Raw genomic sequence first — 21,313 nt, 5'->3', positions numbered from 1 at the left:
AAACAAAACAGCTCTGGACTTCCCAACAGCAGGACTGGAAACAAGAAGACAGCTTTTCAAGAAGCAAGAGAAATGCCTTCAAAATCCTGAAAATGATCTCCAACCTAGAATTTTGTCCTTAGAAATTACCAAGCAAGAATGGAGATTGAGGACTTCCAGTTCCAAAATGGCAGCATAGAGGCAAACTGGCTTCACTCACCCCCCTCCTCCTCCGACCAGAAAACCATAAACAAATACATAGCACTGGGATTTTCACCAGCAGCAACTCAGAGGTCAGGTATGAGGATGAGATAGTTCCTGGGACCACAGCGAAATGGAAAAATTCTGAGCAGATGATAGAAAGTCAAATCATCTGTAAGTAATGATGATTTCTTCCTAATATTTATATCTCTTATTTCATTTCCTTGTCTAATAAATTGGCTATTATTTACAAAATGGTGACAGCTACCCACTTTATCTTGTTCTTGGTATTAATAATATTTTCAGGGATGACATTTTAAAAATATGTAAAAACTAGGCGAGGGCCCTGACCAGCCAGAATAGAGGCACAAGTCACAACAGATATCAGGGCCAGGTGCAGTGACCCACACCTGTAATCCCAGCACTTTGGGAGGCTGAAGCAGGAGGATCACTTGAGCGCAGGCGTTCAAGATCAGCCTGGGCAATATAGTGAGACATCATCTCTATAAAAAATTAAAAATTTAGCCGAGCATGGTGGCACACGCCTGTAGTCCCACCTACTTGGGAGGCTGAGGTGGAAGGATCACTTGATCCCAGGCAGCAAAGATTGCAGTGAGCTGAGATTGAGCCATTGCACTCCAGCCTAGGTCATAGAGCAAGACTCTGTCTCAAAAAAAAAAAACCAAAAAAACCCAGATATCAGCTGTAGACAGTCAGTACAGTTAAATCAGTGTGCAATTATGTGCCCATAGTATGCCCTCAGTGTCTTATCATCAGCAATGATGTTGTCTGCTGATTTGTAATAAATTTAATATAGTATTTTACAAAGAGAATGGGCATTGAACAAATATATTTTCAGACATTCAAGGTCTCAAAAATGTTTTCCTGTGTATGTTTTCTTTTTCTTTTTTTTTTTTTTTTTTTTAGACGGAGTATCGCTCTGTCGTTCAGGCTGGAGTGCAGTGGCATGATCCTGGCTCACTGCAACCTCTGTCTCCCAAGTTCAAGTTCAAGCGATTCTCCTGCCTCAGCTTCCTAAGTAGCTGGGACGACAAGCGTGCGCCACCAGGCCCAGCTAACTTTTATATGTTTTAGTAGAGACAGGGTTTCACCATATTGGCCAGGCTGATCTCGAACTCCTGATCTTGTGATCCTCCCGCCTTGGCTCCCAAAGTTCTGGGTTTACAGGCATAAGCCACCGCACCCGGACTGTTAATGCTACTTCTTCACCCAGGTGGTGGTTACATAGATTTATCATGATTATTTAAACTATATCTATACATTTAACACTGTGCTCCATATATATGATGCATTTCAGAATAAAACATCTTGGCTAGGCGCAGTGGTTCATGCCTGTAATCCCAGCAATTTGGGAGGCCAAGGCGGGCGGATCACCTGAGGTCAGGAATTCAAGATCAGCCTGACCAACATGGAGAAATCCCGTCTCTACTAAACATACAAAAATTAGCCAGGCGTGGTGGCGCTTGCCTGTATTCCCAGCTACTTGGGGGGCCAAGGCAGGAGAATCGCTTGAACCTGGGAGGTGGAGGTTGCGGTGAGCCAAGATGACGCCATTGCACTCCAGCTGGGATAAGAGCAAAACTCCATCTCAAAAAAAAAAAAAAAAAAAAAGAATTTAAATAGGCATTTTATTAAATTTATTTAACTGCGTTTTATTAAAAGATGCTTCTGTTTCATTACCAACTTTGATTTCAGATTTTTCTTTCTGTTTTTAAATTTTTTGAGATGGAGTTTTGCTCTTGTTTCCCAGGCTAGAGTGCAATAGCACCATCTCAGCTCATGCAACCTCAGCCTCCCGAGTTCAAGTGATTCTTCTGCCTCAGCCTCCCAAGTAGCTGGGATTACAGGCATGCACCACTATGCCCAACTAATTTTGTATTTTTAGTAGAGACGGGATTTCTCCATGTTGGCCAGGCTGGTCTCGAACTCCCGACCTCAGGTGATCCACCTGCCTTGGCCTTCCAAAGTGCTGGGGTTACAGGCGTGAGCCACCACCCCCGGCCTGATTTCAGATCTTAAAGAAATTCAGGGCCGGGAATCGGCCGTGGTGGCTCACAACTGTAATCCCAGCACTTTGGGAGGCCGAGGCGGGCAGATCACTTAAGCCCAGGAGTTGGAGATCAGCCTGGCCAACATGGTGAAACACCGTCTCTACTAAAAATACAAAATTAGCCGGGCGTGGTGGCACATGCCTGTAATCCCAACTGCTCGGGAGACTGAGTCACAAGTATCGCTTGAACCCGGGAGGTGGAGGTTGCAGTGAGCTGAGATCGCACCACTGTACTCCAGACTGGGTGACAGAGTGAGACTCCATCTCAAAAAAAAAAAAGAAAGAAAGAAAAAGAAAAAGAAATTCAGAGGCCAGAAGGGTGGTGGCTCACGCCTGTAAAACCAGCACTTTTAGCCGGGCATAGTGGCGGGTGCCTGTAATCCCAGCTACTTGGGAGGCTAAGGCAGGAGAATCGCTTGAATCTAGGAGGCGGAGGTTGCAGTGAGCCAGGACTGCGCCATTGCACTCCAGCCTGGGCCACAGGAGCCAGACTCTGTCTCACGAAGGAAAGGGAAGGGAAGGGATGGGCCACAAGAGTGAAACTCTGTCTAAGGGAAGGGAAGGGGAGGGGAGGGGAGGGGAAGGAGAGTGGAGGGGAGGGGAGGGGAAGGAGAGGGGAGGGGAGGGAAGGAGGGAGGGAGAGAGGAGAGGGAGGAAGGAAGGGAGGGAGGAAGGAAGGGAGGGAGGGAGGGAATAAAAGAAAAGAAAAGAAAAAGAAAGAAGGAAAGAAAAGAAAAGGAGGGGAAGGGGAGGGAAGGGGAGGGGAGGGAAGGGGAGGGGAGGGGAGGGGAGGGGAGGGGAGGGGAGGGAAGGGAAGGGAAGGGAAGGGAAGGGAAGGGAAGGGAAGGGAAGGGAAGGGAAGGGAAGGGAAGGGAAGGGAAGGGAAGGGAAGGGAAGGGAAGGGAAGGGAGAAAAGAAAGAAAGAAAGAAAGTTCAAGGCTGCAGTGAGTTATGACTGCACCATGGCACTCTAGCGTGTGTGACAGAGCAAGACCCCATCTCTGGGAAAAGAAAAAAAAAAAAACAGAGAGACAAAGAAAAGAGCTCAAGATCCTCTAGCCGAGTGTGGTGGCTCACGCCTGTAATCCCAGTACTTTGGGAGGCTGAGGTGGGCAGATGGCTTTAGTCTAGGAGTTGGAGACCATCCAGCAGCTGGTTGGCAATATGATGGAAACCTGTCTCTACAAAAAATACCAAAAATTAGCCAGGCATCCTGGTGCATGCCTGTAGTCCCAGCTAGTCGGGAGGATGAGGTGGGAGGATCAACTGAATGTGGGAGGTCGAGGCTGCAGTGAGCTGTGATTGCACCACTGCACTCCAGCCTGGGCAACAGAGTGAGTCCCTGTCTCAAAAAAAAAAAGAAAGAAAGAAAGAAAGAAAGAAACTCAGTGTTTATAAAACCCCTATATCCAGACCATTCCATTCAAAAGAGATACACCAATATTGCTGCTATATAGAAAACAGAAAACTCCAGGTACAGTGCCTCACGCCTGTAATCCCAGTACTTTGGGAGGCTAAGGCAGGTGGATCACCTGAGGTCAGGATTTCGAGACCAGCCTGGCCAACGTAATGAAATCCTATCTCTACTAAAAATACAAAAATTATCCAGGCATGGTGGTGTGCACCTGTAGTCCCAGTTACTCAGGAGGCTGAGGACAGAGAATCGCTTGAACCTGGGAAGCGGAGGTAACAGTCTCCATCTCAAAAAATAAATAAAAATAAAAATAAAAATTAGCTGTGGCAATCTTAAGTGAATCTGCAAATTTTTCAATTTGAGATTAGTTGATGAAATTCTGTGATATGCTGATGTCTGTGTATTGGATTTTGGTTTATTTTTAATCCCTGAATCTTTGCTGAAGTCAGGTAAAGGAAGTTTACGGAGGTTCATAAAACACACAAATATTTTTCTAGTTTCACTAAACTATAGTTAAGAAATTTTTAATTTTTCTCTGTACATATTGGCTTAGGCAAATACCTACTTTTACCTATGCCTAGGGGTTGTCTGGTCCATTACTCATTCAAACTGCAATTCACCTGATACTTGAAATATGCTGAAAAACATGTCACCTTATACTTGAAAAACGCCCCTCCACCGTGGAAGGTCTCGAAGCGCTAGGATTCAGGAGGGCTGCTGGCATATATTTTAAAAGAAATGCTGTGGCTGCTGGATTGAGAATAAAGGTCTGGGGCAAGAGCTAAAGTAGAATGGCTAGCTAGGAAAATCTAGGCAAGAGACGATGATGGCTTTGACCAGGGTTGTAGCAGCGGAAGTGGTGAGAAGCGTTCAGATTCTGAATATATTTTGAAGATGGGTTTTAGGTATGGAAAAGATAAGAGTTGAGAAAAATTCTAAAGTTTTATGCCTGATCAACTGGAAGAATTCAGTTGCCATTACTGAGATGGGGAAGGGCACATCCTGTCATGAATATGAGCCTCCAGGTTTACAAATGTTGTAATTTATTTCTAAATAACGTTTCATTACTGAGCAAAGTACTTTACAGTGAGAAATAATTATTTCTAACTACAAAGCAACTTAAATCAGAATGTGATTTTTTTTTATTCCTGAGGATCTTATAAATGAGAAAACATTCACAATCGTCCTTCTAAACAAACACTTCTAATATAATTGTTAAGTATAGTTTGCAATCTTTGTTCTAGTTGAGCTGCTCAACTCCTTGTTGACTTATTGTATTGTGAGTGATAAAGTAGGGGTGATACATGCTGTTACTGTCAGTATAGCACTTTAATTGCAGGAATTATCTCTTGGCCTATCTTCTGATTTTTTTTTTTTTTTTTTTGAGACGGAGTCTCACGCTGTTGCCCAGGCTGGAGTGCAGTGGCGCGATCTCGGCTCACTGCAAGCTCCGCCTCCCGGGTTCCCGCCATTCTCCTGCCTCAGCCTCCTGAGTAGCTGGGACTACAGGCGCCCGCCACCGCGCCCGGCTAATTTTTTGTATTTTCAGTAGAGACAGGGTTTCACTGTGGTCTCGATCTCCTGACCTTGTGATCCGCCCGCCTCGGCCTCCCAAAGTGCTGGGATTACAGGCTTGAGCCACCGCGCCCGGCCTATCTTCTGATTTTTAAATTACTTTTTTTTTTTTTTTTGAGACAGAGTTTTGCTCTTGTTACCCAGGCTGGAGTGCAATGGCACAATCTCTGGTCACTGGCACCTCCACCTCCTGGGTTCAAGCAATTCTCCAGCCTCAGCCTCCCAAGTAGCTGGGATTACAGAGGCCCACCACCACATTCGGCTAATTTTTGTATTTTTTAGTAGAGACAGGGTTTCACCATGTTGGTCAGGCTGGTCTCCAACTCCCGACCTCTGGTGATCTGCCCACCTCGGCCTCCCAAAGTGCTGGGATTACAGGTGTGAGTCATCGCACCCAGCCTTTATCTTTAAAGAGAATTATACACAGAATTTCTACAGTGACTACCCATTGCTCTATATACGTAATTCTTAAACTTATTAATTATGATGTGAATAGGACAAGAATATGTTCTCTATTGATAATTTCAGAAGGGCATATTTCACTGTAGGATCCCTTTGTATTTCTACAAATAATCTAAATCTAAAAATATATGCTCTTCTCTTCCCTTTTCATTTCCTTTTTTTAAATTTTCTTTTCAATTAGGGCCACCAATCCAGATCTAATCCCTTTTCATTTCTTATTTTTTTATTTTTTTGGAGACAGGGTCTTGGTCTGTTGCCCAGGCTGGAGTGCGTGGTGTGATCTCGGCTCACTGAAACCTCCACCTCCTGGGTTCAAGCAATTCTCCTGCCTCAGCCTCATGAGTAGCTGGGACTACAGGCGTGCACTACCATGCCCGGCTAATAATTTTTTTTTTTTTTTTTTGAGACAGTTTCCCTCTGTCACCCAGGCTGGAGTGCAGTGGCACGATCTCGGCTCACCACAACCTCTGCCTCCTGGGTTGAAGCAATTCTCCTGCCTCAACCTCCAAAGTAGCTGGGATTACAGACGTGAGCCACAGCACCTGGCCTAATTATTGTATTTTTAGTAGAGATGGGGTTTCACCATGTTAGCCAGGCTGGTCTCGAACTCCTGACCTCAGGCAATCCGCCCACCTCGGCCTCCCAAAGTACTAGGATTAAGCCACGGCCGGGCGTGGTGGCTCACACCTGTAATCCCAGCATTTTCGGAGGCCAAGGGGGATGGATCACTTGAGGTCAGGAGTTTGAGACCAGCCTGGCCAACATGGCAAAACCCCGTCTCTACTAAAAATACAAAATTTAGCTGGGCGTGGTGGTACACGTCTGTAATCCCAGCTACTTGGAAAGCTGAGGCAGGAGAATTTCTTGAACCTGGAAGGTGGAGTTTGCGGTGAGCCAAGATCATGCCACTGCACTCTAGCCTGGGCAACAGAGGGAGACTCCATCTCAAAAAAAAAAAAAAAAAAAAAAAAACAAGAAAGAAAGAAAGAAAAAGAAAACTCTTTGCTTTCAGAGATTTACTTTTTTTTTTTTTTTTTTGAGAGGGAGTCTGGCTCTGTCGCCCAGGCTGGAGTGCAGTGGCCGGATCTCAGCTCACTGCAAGCTCCGCCTCCCGGGTTTACGCCATTCTCCTGCCTCAGCCTCCCGAGTAGCTGGGACTACAGGCGCCCGCCACCTCGCCCGGCTAGTTTTTTTTTGTATTTTTTAGTAGAGATGGGGTTTCACCGTGTTAGCCAGGATGGTCTTGATCTCCTGACCTCGTAATCTGCCCGTCTCGGCCTCCCAAAGTGCTGGGATTACAGGCTTGAGCCACCGCGCCCGGCCTACTTTTTTTTTTTTTAAGCAACATGATCTTTGCCACTCAGGCTGGAGTACAGTGGTGTGATCATGGCTTACTGCCACCTTGAACTCCTGGGTTCAAATGATCCTCCTGTCTCAGCCTTCCGAGTAGCTGGGACTACAGGCATGTGTCACCATGCCAAGTTTTTGTTTGTTTGTTTGTTTGTTTGTTTGTTTTGAGACCGAGTTTCACTCAGTTGCCCAGGCTAGAGAGCAATGGCATGATCTCGGCTCACTGCAACCTCTGCCTCCCAGGTTCAAGCGATTCTCCTGCCTCAGCCTCCTGAGTAGCTGGGATTACAGGCATGCGCCACCATACCCGGCTAATTTTGTATATTCAGTAGAGACAGGGTTCCTCTGTGTTGGTCAGGCTGGTCTCAAACTCCTGACCTCAAGTCATCCACTCACCTTGGCTTCCCAAAGTGCTGGGATTACAGGCATGAACCACCACACCCGCCTAGAATTTTGTTTTCAATGACATGAAAAATATTATCTGTTTTACATTCTTTTCAACCTTAAAATTAATATGGAATCACATGTTAGAGTTGATGAGAAGCTTGAAAATAATCTGATGGAATTTAATGTCTAATTACACAGTTACCCAGCTCATTTTCTTTTCTTTTCTTTTTTTTTTTTTAAACAGAGTCTCACTCTCTTGTCCAAGCTGGAGTGTAGCTCACTGCAATCTCTGCCTCCCAGGTTCAAGCGATTCTTCTGCCTCAGCCTCACCAGTAGCGGGGATTACAGGTGTGTGCCACCATGCCTAGTTTGTTTTTGTATTTTTAGTAGAGACAGTGTTTCGCCATGTTGGCCAGACTGGCCACAAACTTGACCTCAGGTGATTCACACGCGTTGGCCTCCCAAAGTGCTGGGATTACAGATGTGAGCCACTGCGCCTGTCCGCAGCTTATTTTTTAAACCATAGAAAGTTATAGGGAGCCCTCTATACCGTATGGCAGTCCATTCATTTCTTTTTTTTTTTTTTTTGAGATGGAGTCTTGTTCTGTCCCAGGCTGGAGTGCAGTGGTGCGATCTCGGCTCACTGCAACTTCTGCCTCCCAGGTTCAAGTGATTCTCCTGCCTCAGCCTCCTGAGAAGCTGGGACTACAGGTGCCCTCCACCACATTGGCTAATTCTTTTTGTATTTTTAGTAGAGACGGGGTTTCACCATTTTCGCCAGGCTGGTCTTGATCTCTTGACCTCATGATCCGCCCACCTCAGCCTCCCAAAGTGCTGGGATTACAGGTGTGAGCCACAGTGCCCAGCCTCATTCATTTCATTTTTAAAGAGATCTAATTGCTAGAAAGTTTCTTCTCACGACTAAAGTTGGCCTTCCTATTGCTTTTCTATTGCTTCTATCAGACATCTAAAATTCGATTCCCAGATTAGCCAGTAACTAACTATGTGACATTAGGTCAGAATCATAATCATGCTGAGTCTCACTTTTCTGGTCTGTAAGACGAAGGGGTTTGGACCATTGGATCCCTCCTCTAGCTCTTAAATTCCATGTATCTAGTAGCCATTCAACAGGATCTTATGATATCAGAAAGTAGTGATTGTGTTCCCAAGTATACTTTTTCCCCACCCTAGTGCCAAAGGTTCCTTTTGTGACATGATTTCTACCTTCCTCTCAATCCTTACTGCGCCCCCCATACTCTCCAAATTGTCAACATGCTTAAAGATAGCACTCAAAACTAAATAAAATAAATAAATGTTCTAGATGTGATGTCCCTGCTGAGTTCCATGTTACTAGTACAGCTGGTCCATCATATCCACAGGTTCCATGTGGCCAGCTGCGGGACTTGAGCATCCCTAGGTTTTGGTATCTGTGGGAGTCCTGGAACCAATCCCTGTCAGATACTGGGCATGACTGTACTTCATTTTCCTTGCATTCATTACCTATTCCTGAGTAACAAATTACCTTAAAAATTAACAATTTAGGTCAACAACAAAACATTTATTTCTCACAAGTCTGTGGGTCAGGAATTCAGGAGAAGCATAACAGCTCAACGTTTCTCACGAGGTTGCACTGAAGTCATCAGCCAGGGCTGTAGTCATCTCAAAACCCAACTGGGCACCAGGCCTCACACCTGTAATCACAGCACTTTGGGAGACTGAGGCGGGCGGATCACTCGAGCCTAGGAGTTCAAGACCAGCCTGGGCAATATGGCGAAACCCTGTCTCTACCAAAAATACAAAAAGTAGCTGGGCGTGGTGGCACATACCTGCAACCCCTGCTACTTGGGAGGCTGAGGCAGGAAAATAGCTTGAACCCAGGAGGCAGAGATTGCAGTGAGCTGAGATAGCACCACTGCACTCCAGCTTGGGCAAAAGAGTGAGACTCCATCTCAAAAAAAAAAAAAAAAAAAAAAGAAAAGAAAAGAAAAGAAAATGAGCTGGGTAACTGTGTAATTAGACATTAAGTTCAATCAGATTATTTTCAAGGCATAGTGGCATGCTCCTGTGGTCCTAGCTATTCGGGGGGCTGAGGCACGAGAATTGCTTGAACCTGAGAGGGGTAAGTTGCAGTGAGCTGAGATAGCACCACTGCACTCTCAGCCTGGGCAATAGAGCAGGACTCTGTCTCAAGAAAAACAAAAACAAAAACTCAATTGGGGTTGAGGATCCTCTTTTAAGCTCACTCATGGGTTGTTGTCAGATTTAACTTTCTCATGGGCTATTAAATTGAGGACCTCAATTACTCACCACGTCACATAGGCCTCTCCATCATGTATCGTGGCAGCTTGCTAATTCTAGATCAAGGGATCCCAGAGCGAGGGAAGGAGGAAAAGAGAGAGAGACACCTAAGACAGAAACCACAGTCTTGTTATAATATAATCTCAGAAGGAGTATCCCTTCACATCTGCCATTTTCTATTTGTTAGAATAGCCACTAGGTCCAGTCCAAAGGATTACACATAGGCAATGACCCATCTTAGATGCTGCCTGCTTCAGTCCTGAATACCATCTTCTATGCATGCAGCCTAAGAGTGCAGAATGATTTTTGTGCCAATGGTTTATATTGAGCTTCTAGTCAACTAAAAGACAAAACGTTTCTACTTGTTTTATTTATTTATTTATGTTGAGACAGAATCTTACTCTGTCACCCAGGTTGCAGTGCAGTAGTGTGATCATGGCTCACTGTAGCCTCGACCTCCTGGTCTCAAGCAATCCTCTCACCTCAGCCTCCCAAGTAGCTGGGACTACAGGCATGCACCACCATGCCTAGATAATTTTTATATTTTTTTGTAGAGACAGGGTTTCCTCTTGTTGCCCAGGGTGGTCTTGCACTCCTGGGCTCAAAGAATCTGCACACCTCGCCTCTCAAAGTGCTGAGATTACAGGCATGTGCCACCGAGCCCGGCCTTCTACTTGTTTAAAAGAGCCATTGATTTAGCAATTAATCCTTTGAAGCTAAATGCAGGATATTATCTCTAATACATTTTACTTAATTTGTCTCTAACTTTTTTTTTTTGAGACAAAGTCTTTCTCTGTCACCCAGGCTGGAATGAAGTGGCGCGATCTTGGCTCACTGCAACCTCTGCCTCCCAGGTTCAAGCGATTCGCCTGCCTTGGCCTCCGAGCAGCTGGGATTACAGACGCACGCCACCACACCCGGATAATTTTTGTATTTTTAGTAGAGATGGGGTTTCACCATGTTGGCCAGGCTGGTCTCAGACTCCTGGCCCGCCCAAGTGATCTGCCCACCTCGGCCTCCCAAAGTGCTGGGATTACAGGTGTGAGCTACCACGCCTGGCTGCTTTCAGTAACTTCTGTAATACTTCCTGAGAGTTGGGAGTTTAAAGTAGTATCACGAGTAAATACAATTCTTATTAAGCCTTCAAAGTCTCTTATAAAACTAGATAAACATTCTTTATTAAATTAATAGAAGATGACTGGACACTATTATATCTGTGTTGGTCTGTAAGGGCCCTTTCAATTTCTGAGTACCCAAGCCTTGTAGGAACAGAACAGTAGTTAATTAAATTTATTTGGGTTACTTAAAATCACTGTTTATTGCGACACAAAATAACCTTACTTTCCTAATCCAGTTGAAATAAAATTAGTGTTAGATATAGTGTCCACTTGGAGATTTATCCTCTACTTGTTTTGCTTTCTAGGTAAAGGGTTTTTAGTGTGCAAAGAGAGCATACAAATAAAAAATGACACAATCATTTTTGGACTAAAAAGACAGCACAATTCACTACATTTTAAAAATCACAACTTAGCCAGGTGTGGCAGCTCATGCCTGTAATCCCAGCATTTTGGGAAGACGAGGCAGGCAGATCACCTGAGGTCAGGAGTTGTAGACCAGCTTGGCCAACATGGTGAAACCCCATCTCTACCAAAAATACAAAAATTAGCTGGGCATGGTGGTGCATGCCTGTAATCCCAATTACTTGGGAGGCTGAGCCAGGAGAATCACTTGAACCCAGGAGGCGGAGGCTGCAGTAAGCCGAGATTATGCCACTGCACTCCAGCCTGGGTGACAGAGTGAGACTTGGTCTCAATAAATAAATAAATAAAATAAAATTCACAACCTGGGCAACATGATGAAACCCTGTCTCTACAAAAAAATACAAATATTAGCCTGCATAGTGGTGTACATCTGTAGTCCCAGCTACTTGGGAGGCTAATGTGGGACAATTGCTTGAGCCTGGGAGGCTGAGGCTGCAGTGAGCTGAGATCATGCTGCTGCACTCCAGCCTGGCTGTCAAAGCAAGATCCTGTCCAAATCTATATACATTTTTCTGAAACACATTTTTTTGAAATGGAAATGCTGAGTCAAAGAGTGTACATATTTAAAATTATAACATTGCAAATTACCACCCAAAATGATCATATATTTTTATCCTCTCATGACCAGTGAAGTGAGAGTGCTTATTCCAAACACTCTCTTCCACACTGAATATTATCAATCTTTTAAATCTTTGCTAATCTGAGAGGGGTAAAATAATTTATTGTTATTATATTAATGTGCACAGCTGGACATGGTGGCTCGTGCCTATAGTCCTAGCTACTCAGGAGGCTGTGGCAGAAGGATCACTTGAGCCCAGGAGTTCGAGGTTTCAGTGAGTTACGATTGCACTGTTGCACTCCAACGTGGATGAGACAGCAAGACCCTGTCTCTAAAAGTAAAAAGAAAAGAAAAAAAAGAAATATAAGAAAAAAGAAAAAAGGCATATTAAGGTACACTTCCTTAATTTTCAGTGAAGTTTAGCATCTTTTCTGAGATTCACTTATACTCTTTTTTTTTTTTTTTTTTTTTTTTTTTTTTTTTTTTTTGAGACGGAGTCTCACGCTGTTGCCCAGGCTGGAGTGCAGTGGCGCGATCTCGGCTCACTGAAAGCTCCGCCTACCGGGTTCCCGCCATTCTCCTGCCTCAGCCTCCTGAGTAGCTGGGACTACAGGCGCCCGCCACCGCGCCCGGCTAATTTTTTTGTATTTTTAGTAGAGACGGGGTTTCACTGTGGTCTCGATCTCCTGACCTTGTGATCCGCCCGCCTCGGCCTCCCAAAGTGCTGGGATTACAGGCTTGAGCCACCGCGCCCGGCCTACTTATACTCTTATAAGTATTCATCATCTATGGGATTCTCATTATATTTATTAAGGAATGGTGGCAAATGTAATAAATGGCAAATTTAATTTGACTCTAAAGTTCCTAAAATAATTCTTTTTAAAAACCGTACTTTATAAAAGAGAAAAATATTGCATTCTGTAGATAACTAGAGACACCTTTTAAATATCTATGAAGGCTTGGAAACAAATTGGATGGAGCAGAGAAAGATGAGTGCTAATTTTGACTTCACCCTTAGTCAGTGGCAATAGATGGTCTATTACTCTAATGGTACCCTTTACCTCCTTTAGGACATTTAGAGAGGTCTCCTGGGGTAGTTACCTTGTTATTTCAATGCAGAGAACAGTAAGTACTTCAGGGAAAACACATGTGAGTATCAATCATGGGGAAAATACTTGAGAGACTAAAATGTGAACTTGTACATGATTCATTGTTGTTGACTATTTTTTTTCCATATACTTCTTATCTCAATTCTGAATATATTTCTAGAATTAAAGTTTTGTTACTGTAACAGAACCTGAATAGATATAAAACAGAACCTGAATAGATATAAATTTAATTTAAGCTTTTTTTTTTTTTAAGAGATGGGGTCTCATTATGTTGCCCAGGCTGGAGTGCTGTGGCTGTTCAAGGCACAATCATTGGCCGGGCGCGGTGGCTCAAGCCTGTAATCCCAGCACTTTGGGAGGCCGAGATGGGCGGATCACGAGGTCAGGAGATCGAGACCATCCTGGCCGACACGGTGAAACCCCGTCTCTACTAAAAAAATACAAAAAACTAGCCGGGCGAGGTGGCGGGCGCCTGTAGTCCCAGCTACTCGGGAGGCTGAGGCAGGAGAATGGCGTGAACCCGGGAGGCGGAGCTTGCAGTGAGCTGAGATCCGGCCACTGCACTCCAGCCTGGGCGGCAGAGCGAGACTCCATCTCAAAAAAAAAAAAAAAAAAAAAAAAAGGCACAATCATTGCACACTGCAGCCTTGAATTGCTGGTCTCAAGCAACCCTCCAGCTCTAGCCTCCCAAGTAGCTGGGACTATAGGCATGTGCCACCATCCCTAGTTAATTCATACTTTTAAGGTATACAATTCAGTGGTTTTTAACATATTCAGAGTTAACCATTTAGTTATTCAGATAATAGTCACTGTTATCTAATTTTAGAACATTTTTATCACCCTAAAAATAATCCTACACCCATTACATCACTCATCATGGCTCCTTCTCCCTCTAACTCCTGGCAACACTAATCTATTTTCAAACTATAGATTTGCCAATTCTGGACAGTTCATATAAATGGAATCATACAATATGTAGCTTTTTGTGTCTGACTTTTTTCACTTAGCATGCTTTCAAGTTTCATCCATGTATAGCATGTATCAGCACTTCATTCCTTTAAATGACAGAAAAATATTCCACTGTTTGTATAATACATACCACCTGTGTTTATCTATTCATCAGTTGACGGACATTTGTTTGTTTCCACTTTTTGGCTATTGTGCATAATGCTGTTATGAACATCTGTGTACAAGTTTTTATGTGGACATATGTTTTCAATTATCTTGGATGTATACCCAGGAGTAGAACTGCTAGGTTATATAATAACTCTACTTAATCACTTGAGGAACTGCCAATCTGATTTTCCCAGTGGCTGCACACCTTTACAATCTCACCAGCAATGTATGAGGGTTCCAATTTCTCCAAATTCTCGATAATTGCTATTGTCTGTCTTTTTTTATTATAACCATCCAGTCTAGTGAGTGTGAAGTGGTATCTCACTGTGGTTTTGATTTTCATTTCCCAGTTACTAATAATACTGAGCACCTTTTCATGTCTTTATTGGACACTTGTATATCTTCTTTGGAGAAATGTCTATTCAGTTCCTCAGCTCACTTTTAATTGGGTTGTTTTGGGGGTTAATTTTTTAAATTGATAACTAATAGATGTAAGTTGGTTTTTTATTTGTTTTGTTCTGTTTTGTTTTGAGTCAGTCTCACTCTGTTGCCCAGGCTGGAGTGCAGTTGTGCGATCTCTGCTCACTGCAACTTCTGCCTTCTGGGTTCAAGCAATTCTCATGCCTCAGCCTCCTAAGTAGCTGGGATTACAGGCCCGGCTAATTTTTGTATTTTGCAATGGAGATGGGCTTTCACCATGTTGGCTAGGCTGGTCTCAAACTCCTGACCTCAAATGATTTACCTGCCTTGGCCTCCCAAAGTTCAGGGATTACAGGCATGAGCCACCATGCCCAGCCTTTCATTTTCTGGATAGTATGATTGGAAGCATAAAAGTTTTTTGTGCCGGGCGCGATGGCTCAAGCCTGTAATCCTAGCGCTTTGGGAGGCTGAGACGGGCGGATCACGAGGTCAGGAGATCGAGACCATCCTGGCTAACACGGTGAAACCCCTTCTCTACTAAATAATACAAAAAACTAGCCCGGCGAGGTGGCCGGCGCCTGTAGTCCCAGCTACTCAGGAGGCTGAGGCAAGAGAATGGCGTAAACCAAGGAGGCGGAGCTTGCAGTGAGCTGAGATCGGGCCACTGCACTCCAGCCTGGGCGACAGAGCGAGACTCTGTCTCCAAAAAAAAAAAAAAAGTGTTTTGTTTGTTTGTTTGTTTGTTTTTTTGAGAAGGAGTCTCGCTCTGTGGCTCAGGCTGGAGTGCAGTGGCGCGATCCCTGCTCACTGCAAGCTTCGCCTGCTGGGTTCACACCATTCTCCCGCCTCATACTCCTGAATAGCTGGGACTACAGGCGCCACCACACCCGGCTAATTTTTTGTATTTTTAGTAGAGACAGGGTAGTAGTCTCTACTACTCACAGTAGTGAGGGCCGGGCATGGTGGCTCAAGCCTGTAGTCCCAGCAGTTTGGGAGGCCGAGGCGGGTGGATCACCTGAGGTCAGGAGATCAAGATCAGCCTGGCCAATATGGTGAAACCCTATCTGTACTAAAATACAAAAAAAAATTAGCCAGGTGTGGTGGCACACACGTGTAGTTCTAGCTACTGAGGAGGCTGAGGCAGGAGAATTGCTTGAACCCAGGAGGCGGAGCTTGCAGTGAGCCAAGATAATGCCATAGCACTCCAGTCTGGGCATCGTAGCAAGACTCTGTCTCAAAAAAAAAGAAAAAAAGGTTTTTTTAAATTTTGATGATAAATTGCTTTTTAAAAATTCCTTTGGAAATCTGGATAGAGGATAGGGTGTCCCTAACACATACTGAATAGTATCATAGAATTTTATAGCAAGTAGGAAAGTAATTCAGGAGTGTATTACAAGAAGAACAAGAGGAACTAATTGACAATTAATTGAAAGGAAAAAAATATATATATATATTTTTTAAGACGGAGTTTCGCTCTTTTTGCCCAGGCTGGAGTGCAATGGCGCGATCTTGGTTCACCGCAACCTCCGCCTCCTGGGTTCAAGCAATTCTCCTGCCTCAGCCTCCCGAGCAGCTGGGATTACAGGCATGCACTACCACCCTAGCTAATTTTGTATTTTTAGTAGAGATGGGGTTTCTCCATGTTGGTCAGGCTAGTCTTGAACTCCTGACCTCAGGTGATCCACCCACCTCAGCCTCCCAAAGTGCTGGGATTACAGGTGTGAGCCCACACACCCGGCAGGAAAAATATTTTAATGGGTAGGAAATTAAATTTCACATAGTCAACATATAAGAATAAAGGCTTGATAATATATTTGGACTTTTTTCATATGTGTAAATGCACATAAAGCAGATTGCAAAAGGTTATTACACAAAACAAAAGCCAGAGAAAAATCCATACTAACCCCTAAACCTGACTAAATGGGACTGAAAGGAAACCAGAGTTGATTATTCAAGTTAAGGGGTTGATGTCTATAAATGACAAATGGCTATATTAAAGAAGTTATTAACTTTATATAATAAGCTATTGCTAGTTATATTTTAATTAATAAAAACAGCTCTTGAGAGAAAACTTTTTTATTAATTTTTCCTCTCTCTTTGGAATATTTAGTAGTTAAAAAAACTACATTCAATTGCATCTGAAACTTTTACAACAGTTCGTGCAGAGCATACGAAGTTAACAGCTTATAAATTCTCCTTATCTTAAGAAAGAAAACAGGCATAAAAACCATGAACCAGTATTGTGGTCACTCCTGCTAAAATATTTCTCCAGTGTACTTTGGGCTATTTATTTCCTTCCCATAAATATGTTCTACTGTGCTTTAAATAAAAATGAAGATATGAAAGTTGGAGAAGGAATGGATCAGGAATTCTGGTAGGCAGGTGAGGGTGAAATAACAGGCGAGCTCTTGAAGGTAACTTTGGAAGCGGTCTCATCAGCTTGGGTCAGCAGCACATGCAAGAAGGGCAATATGGGGATGAGGAACCTATTCAAGAAGTCTAGCCAAAACGATTCGGAACTCAAGCAGACTTAAGTAAAAGATATAAGGCACCAGCAGTAAGCAGGATCTTCACACCTGGGAATTTTTACATGCTTAGGGAAAGCACTGAATTCTCCAACCTGGCCTGAGTTTGCCATGGAGGTCAGTGGAGTATCTGGCTGAAAGGAAGACAGTCGCAGCTTCTGATGTAAACTAATCCTGACAAGATGTTGAGGACTGGGTACCTGATAGAGTTTCTAAAATGTTGGAGCCATGTGTATTCTTCTGAGGGTTCTCTAACTATACTGGAAAATACAGGATGAGTTGAAGAAAGCATTTTACCTGAATCTAGGGAAAATCAGTGTTACCAAGTGGCACTAATGTTCAGCAGATCAGTTAGAATGGTTTGGTTGTAAATAATTAATAAAATCTACTCACACTATGAATAATAAAAAAAAATGAGGAAATTTACTCTGTCATACAACAAGGAAGCTCAGAGAGAGACAGAGTTGACTGATGCAGTTGTATTACAATGTCATGAAGGATCCAGGATTCATCCATCCCTTTACCCTATCCTATTCTTGGTAACAGCTTTATCCTCAGGCAGTAGCAAGATAACTGCAGAAATTATTTTAACTCAGCCATGCCAGTATGCAGAGGAAGAAGAGCACTCTTAGGAGTAAGAAAGTATTTCTTCTTTTTTCTTTTTTTTTGAGTCAGAGTTTCGTTCTTGTTGCCCAGGCTGGAGTGCACTGGTACAATCTTGGCCCACCGTAACCTCCGCCTCCTGGATTCAAGCAATTCTCCTGCTTCAGCCTCCCGAGTAGCTGGGATTACAGGCATGTGCCACCACGCCCGGCTAATTTTGTAGTTTTAGTAGAGACGGGGTTTCTCCATGTTAATCAGGCTGGTGTCAAACTCCTGACCTCAGGTGATCCACCCGCCTCAGCCTCCTAAAGTGCTGGGATTACAGGCGTGAGCCACTGCGCCCGACCACAAGAAAGTATTTCTAAGAATACTGCACAGTTGGCCACACTCCTACTCTAAAACCAATTACTGCCAAGGGGATGATAGAATAACCAGAATTGGATTAGACTAGTTATCTGAGGTGGAATAAATGACAGGGAGTCAACTACGTATACTCAATAAAACTGGCCGGGCGTGGTGGCTCACACCTGTAATGCCAGCACTTTGGGAGGCTAAGGTGGGTGGATCACTTGAGGTCAGGAGTTCAAGACCAGCCTGACCAATGTGGTGAAACTCTGTCTCTAATAAAAATACAAAAATTAGCCAGGCGTGGTAGCACATGCCTGTAATCCCAGCTGCTTGGGAGGCTGAGGCAGGAGAATTGCATGAACCTGGGAGATGGAGGTTGCAGTGAGCCAAGATCACGCCACTGTACCCAGCCTGGGTGACAAAGCAAGACTCCATCTCAAAAAAAAAAATTGAATTTTACTTTTGTTGGGATTTCCTTAAATTTCCCTTAAATTGTCTATAACTTATTAATTATTGACTGATATTACTAGAGATGTCAGCCAATATTCTTTGCTCATCTGTCTTGGTAAAGAACTATTCTTGGCCGGGCATGGTGGCTCACGCCTATAATCCTGCACTTTGGGAGGCCGAAGCGGAAGGATCAAGTGAGCCCAGGAGTTTGAGACTGGCCTAGGCGACATGTTGAGACTCCTCCTCTACCAAAAAAAGGAAAAGAAAATTAGCTGAGCATGGTGGCATGTGCTTGTAGTCCAAGCTGCTCAGGAGGCTGAGGTGGGAGGATCACTTGAGCCCGGGAAGTCAAGGTTGCAGTGAGCTGTGTTCCCTCCACTGCACTCCAGTCTGGGCAACAGAGTGAGACCCGTCTCTAAAAAAACCTCTATTTTTTTCCCCTCCAAGCTCTGAAGTCCTAAGATGCTACTGTCTATAACCTAAAAGGAAACAGATTTCTGAGTCTTTGGCTTGTAAACTAAATTTATAAAGTGATAAAAAACTATCTGGGAGATAAATAAATGAACACGAACTATGGCATACACAGATGAAACAGTCTAGTCACATGTAATCTGGTATGATTAAGATTCAGAATTAATTATTTAAATACTTACTTGTACTTAAGGGGCAGAGGGTGTCAGAGGGGGCATTGTGACAAAGTTAAATTTGTAAAAAAATTTTACATTGTGGCCGGGTGCGGTGGCTCAAGCCTGTAATCCCAGCACTTTGGGAGGCCGAGATGGGCGGATCACGAGGTCAGGAGATCGAGACCATCCTGGCTAACACGGTAAAACCCCGTCTCTACTAAAAAATACAAAAAACTAGCCGGGCGAGGTGGCGGGCGCCTGTAGTCCCAGCTACTCGGGAGGCTGAGGCAGGAGAATGGCATAAACCCGGGAGGCGGAGCTTGCAGTGAGCTGAGATCTGGCCACTGCACTCCAGCTCGGGTGACAGAGCAAGACTCCGTCTCAAACAAAAAAAAAAAAAAAAAAAATTTTACATTGTTAAATTTTCAAAGTTAATCTTTTAAAGTTGTAGTTAAATTATGACATTTGAATTTATAATAAAGACTGCAAACAGGACCAGCCCGGCACAGTGGCTCAAGCCTATAGTCCCAGCACTTTGGGAGGCCAAGGAGGGTGGATCACCTGAGGTCAGGAGTTCGAGACCAGCCTACCAAAAGGATGAAATCCCATCTCCACTAAAAATACAAAAGTTAGCCAGGCATGGTGGTAGATGCCTGTAATCCCAACTACTCGGGAGGCTGAGGCAGGAGAATCTATTGAGCCTGGGAGGCGGATGTTGCAGTGAGCCGAGATCATGCCATTGCACTCCAGCCTGGGTGATAGAGTAAGACTCCATCTCAAAAATATATAGATAATAAGAAAAAGACTACAGAACCAAGAAATTAAGGGGTGATGAGTAGTTGTTCATTGAGAGATTACAAATGGTATCTTTCAGGTGAAGTCACAGTGTCCATCCGTTGGCATGCCTAACTTTCACTCTGGAAGGAAGTCAAGAAGTTAAAGAAGTTTGAGTCCTACCAGAGATCACTATTTCCAGGCACCTAAACTCACTAGCGAATTTGTGTCTTTACTTGGGCAGGCCAAGCCAAAGGCCAAGCTAAAGTGTTGACAGAGCTATGAACTATTAAACAGTGCAAAATTTCTGAATCAAAGCACCAAAAATACTTTTGTAAGGGAGTTTATTTTTTCACAAACTCTGAGTGTACAAATTCTAAAGTGAAAGAAACAATAAAATACAAGGACCTGCCAGGTTCTGTGGCTCACACCTATAATCCCAGCACTTTAGGAGGCCAAGGCAGGCCGATTGCCTGAGGTCAGGAGTTTGAGACCAGCCTGGCTAGCATGGTGAAACCCCATCTCTACTAAAAACACAAAAATTAGCCAGGCATGGTGGCGCACACCTGTAGTCCCAGCTACTTGGGAGGCTGAGGCAGGAGAATTGCTTGAATCTGGGAGGTGGAGGTTGCAGTGAGCCGAGATCATGCCACCGCACTCCAGCCTGGGTGACAGAGCAAGACTGTGTCTCCTAAAAAAAAAATAGATAGATAAGATAGATAGATAGATAGATAGATAGATAGATAGATAGATAGATCGATCGATCGATCTGGCCAGGCGTGGTGGCTCATGCTTGTAATCCCAGCACTTTGGGAGGCCGAGGCAGGCGGATCACTTGAGGTCAGAAGTTTCAGACCAGCCTGACCAACATGGAGAAGCCCCGTCTCTACTAAAAATACAAAATTAGCTGGGCATGGTGGCACGTACCTGTAGTCCCAGCTACTTGGGAGGCTGAGGCAGAATAGCTTGAACCCAGGAGGCAGACGTTGCAGTGAGCCAAGATAGCGCCATTGCACTCCAGCCTGGGCAACAAGAACAAAACTCTGTCATACTAAGACGGACATTTCAGTTATTTCCATCTTTTGCCTATTTCAAATAGTGCTGCTATGAATATTTGTGAACAAGTTTTTGTATGAATACTTATTTTCTTTTTTTCCTTTCCTTTTTCTTTTTTTTCTTTGAGACAGGCTCTCACTCACTGTGTTGCCCAGGCTGGAGTGCGGTGGCACTATCATGGATCACTGTAGCCTTGACTTCCCCTGACTCAGTGATCCTTTCACCCTAACCTCCCGAGTAGCTGGGACTATAGGCATGTGCTAACATGCCCAGCTAATTTTTGTTCTTTTTGTAGAGACACGATTTCACCATGTTGCCCAGGCTGGTCTTGAATTCCTGGGCTCAAGCGATCCCCTGCCTTGGCCTCCCAATGTGCTGGGATTACAGGCATGAGCCATTGTACCTCGCCTTATTTTCAATTCTTTAGGATACATATATCCAGGAGTGGA

General features: G+C 44.1%; 1 long non-coding RNA gene across 2 annotated transcripts in view; it reads right to left on the bottom strand.

The window, feature by feature from the left end:
* Positions 1-6,782: 6,782 nt before the first annotated feature.
* LOC139362306 (uncharacterized) overlaps positions 6,783-21,313 on the bottom strand; it is a 29,659-nt gene continuing 15,128 nt past the window's right edge. Inside the window, exons 2-3 of one of the 2 annotated variants that reach the window (XR_011620913.1) lie at positions 9,747-12,168; positions 6,783-9,387 (exon numbers count right to left, since the gene is read on the bottom strand). This is a non-coding gene — a long non-coding RNA (uncharacterized lncRNA). The remainder of the gene's footprint in view (positions 9,388-9,746; positions 12,169-21,313) is intronic. The other variant, XR_011620914.1, reaches the window with a different exon arrangement.

This window comes from Macaca nemestrina, chromosome 3 (genome assembly GCF_043159975.1).
Source record: "Macaca nemestrina isolate mMacNem1 chromosome 3, mMacNem.hap1, whole genome shotgun sequence".
In the NCBI taxonomy this organism is placed as follows: domain Eukaryota; kingdom Metazoa; phylum Chordata; class Mammalia; order Primates; family Cercopithecidae; genus Macaca; species Macaca nemestrina.
This window is presented reverse-complemented; position numbering and strand designations above follow the sequence as displayed.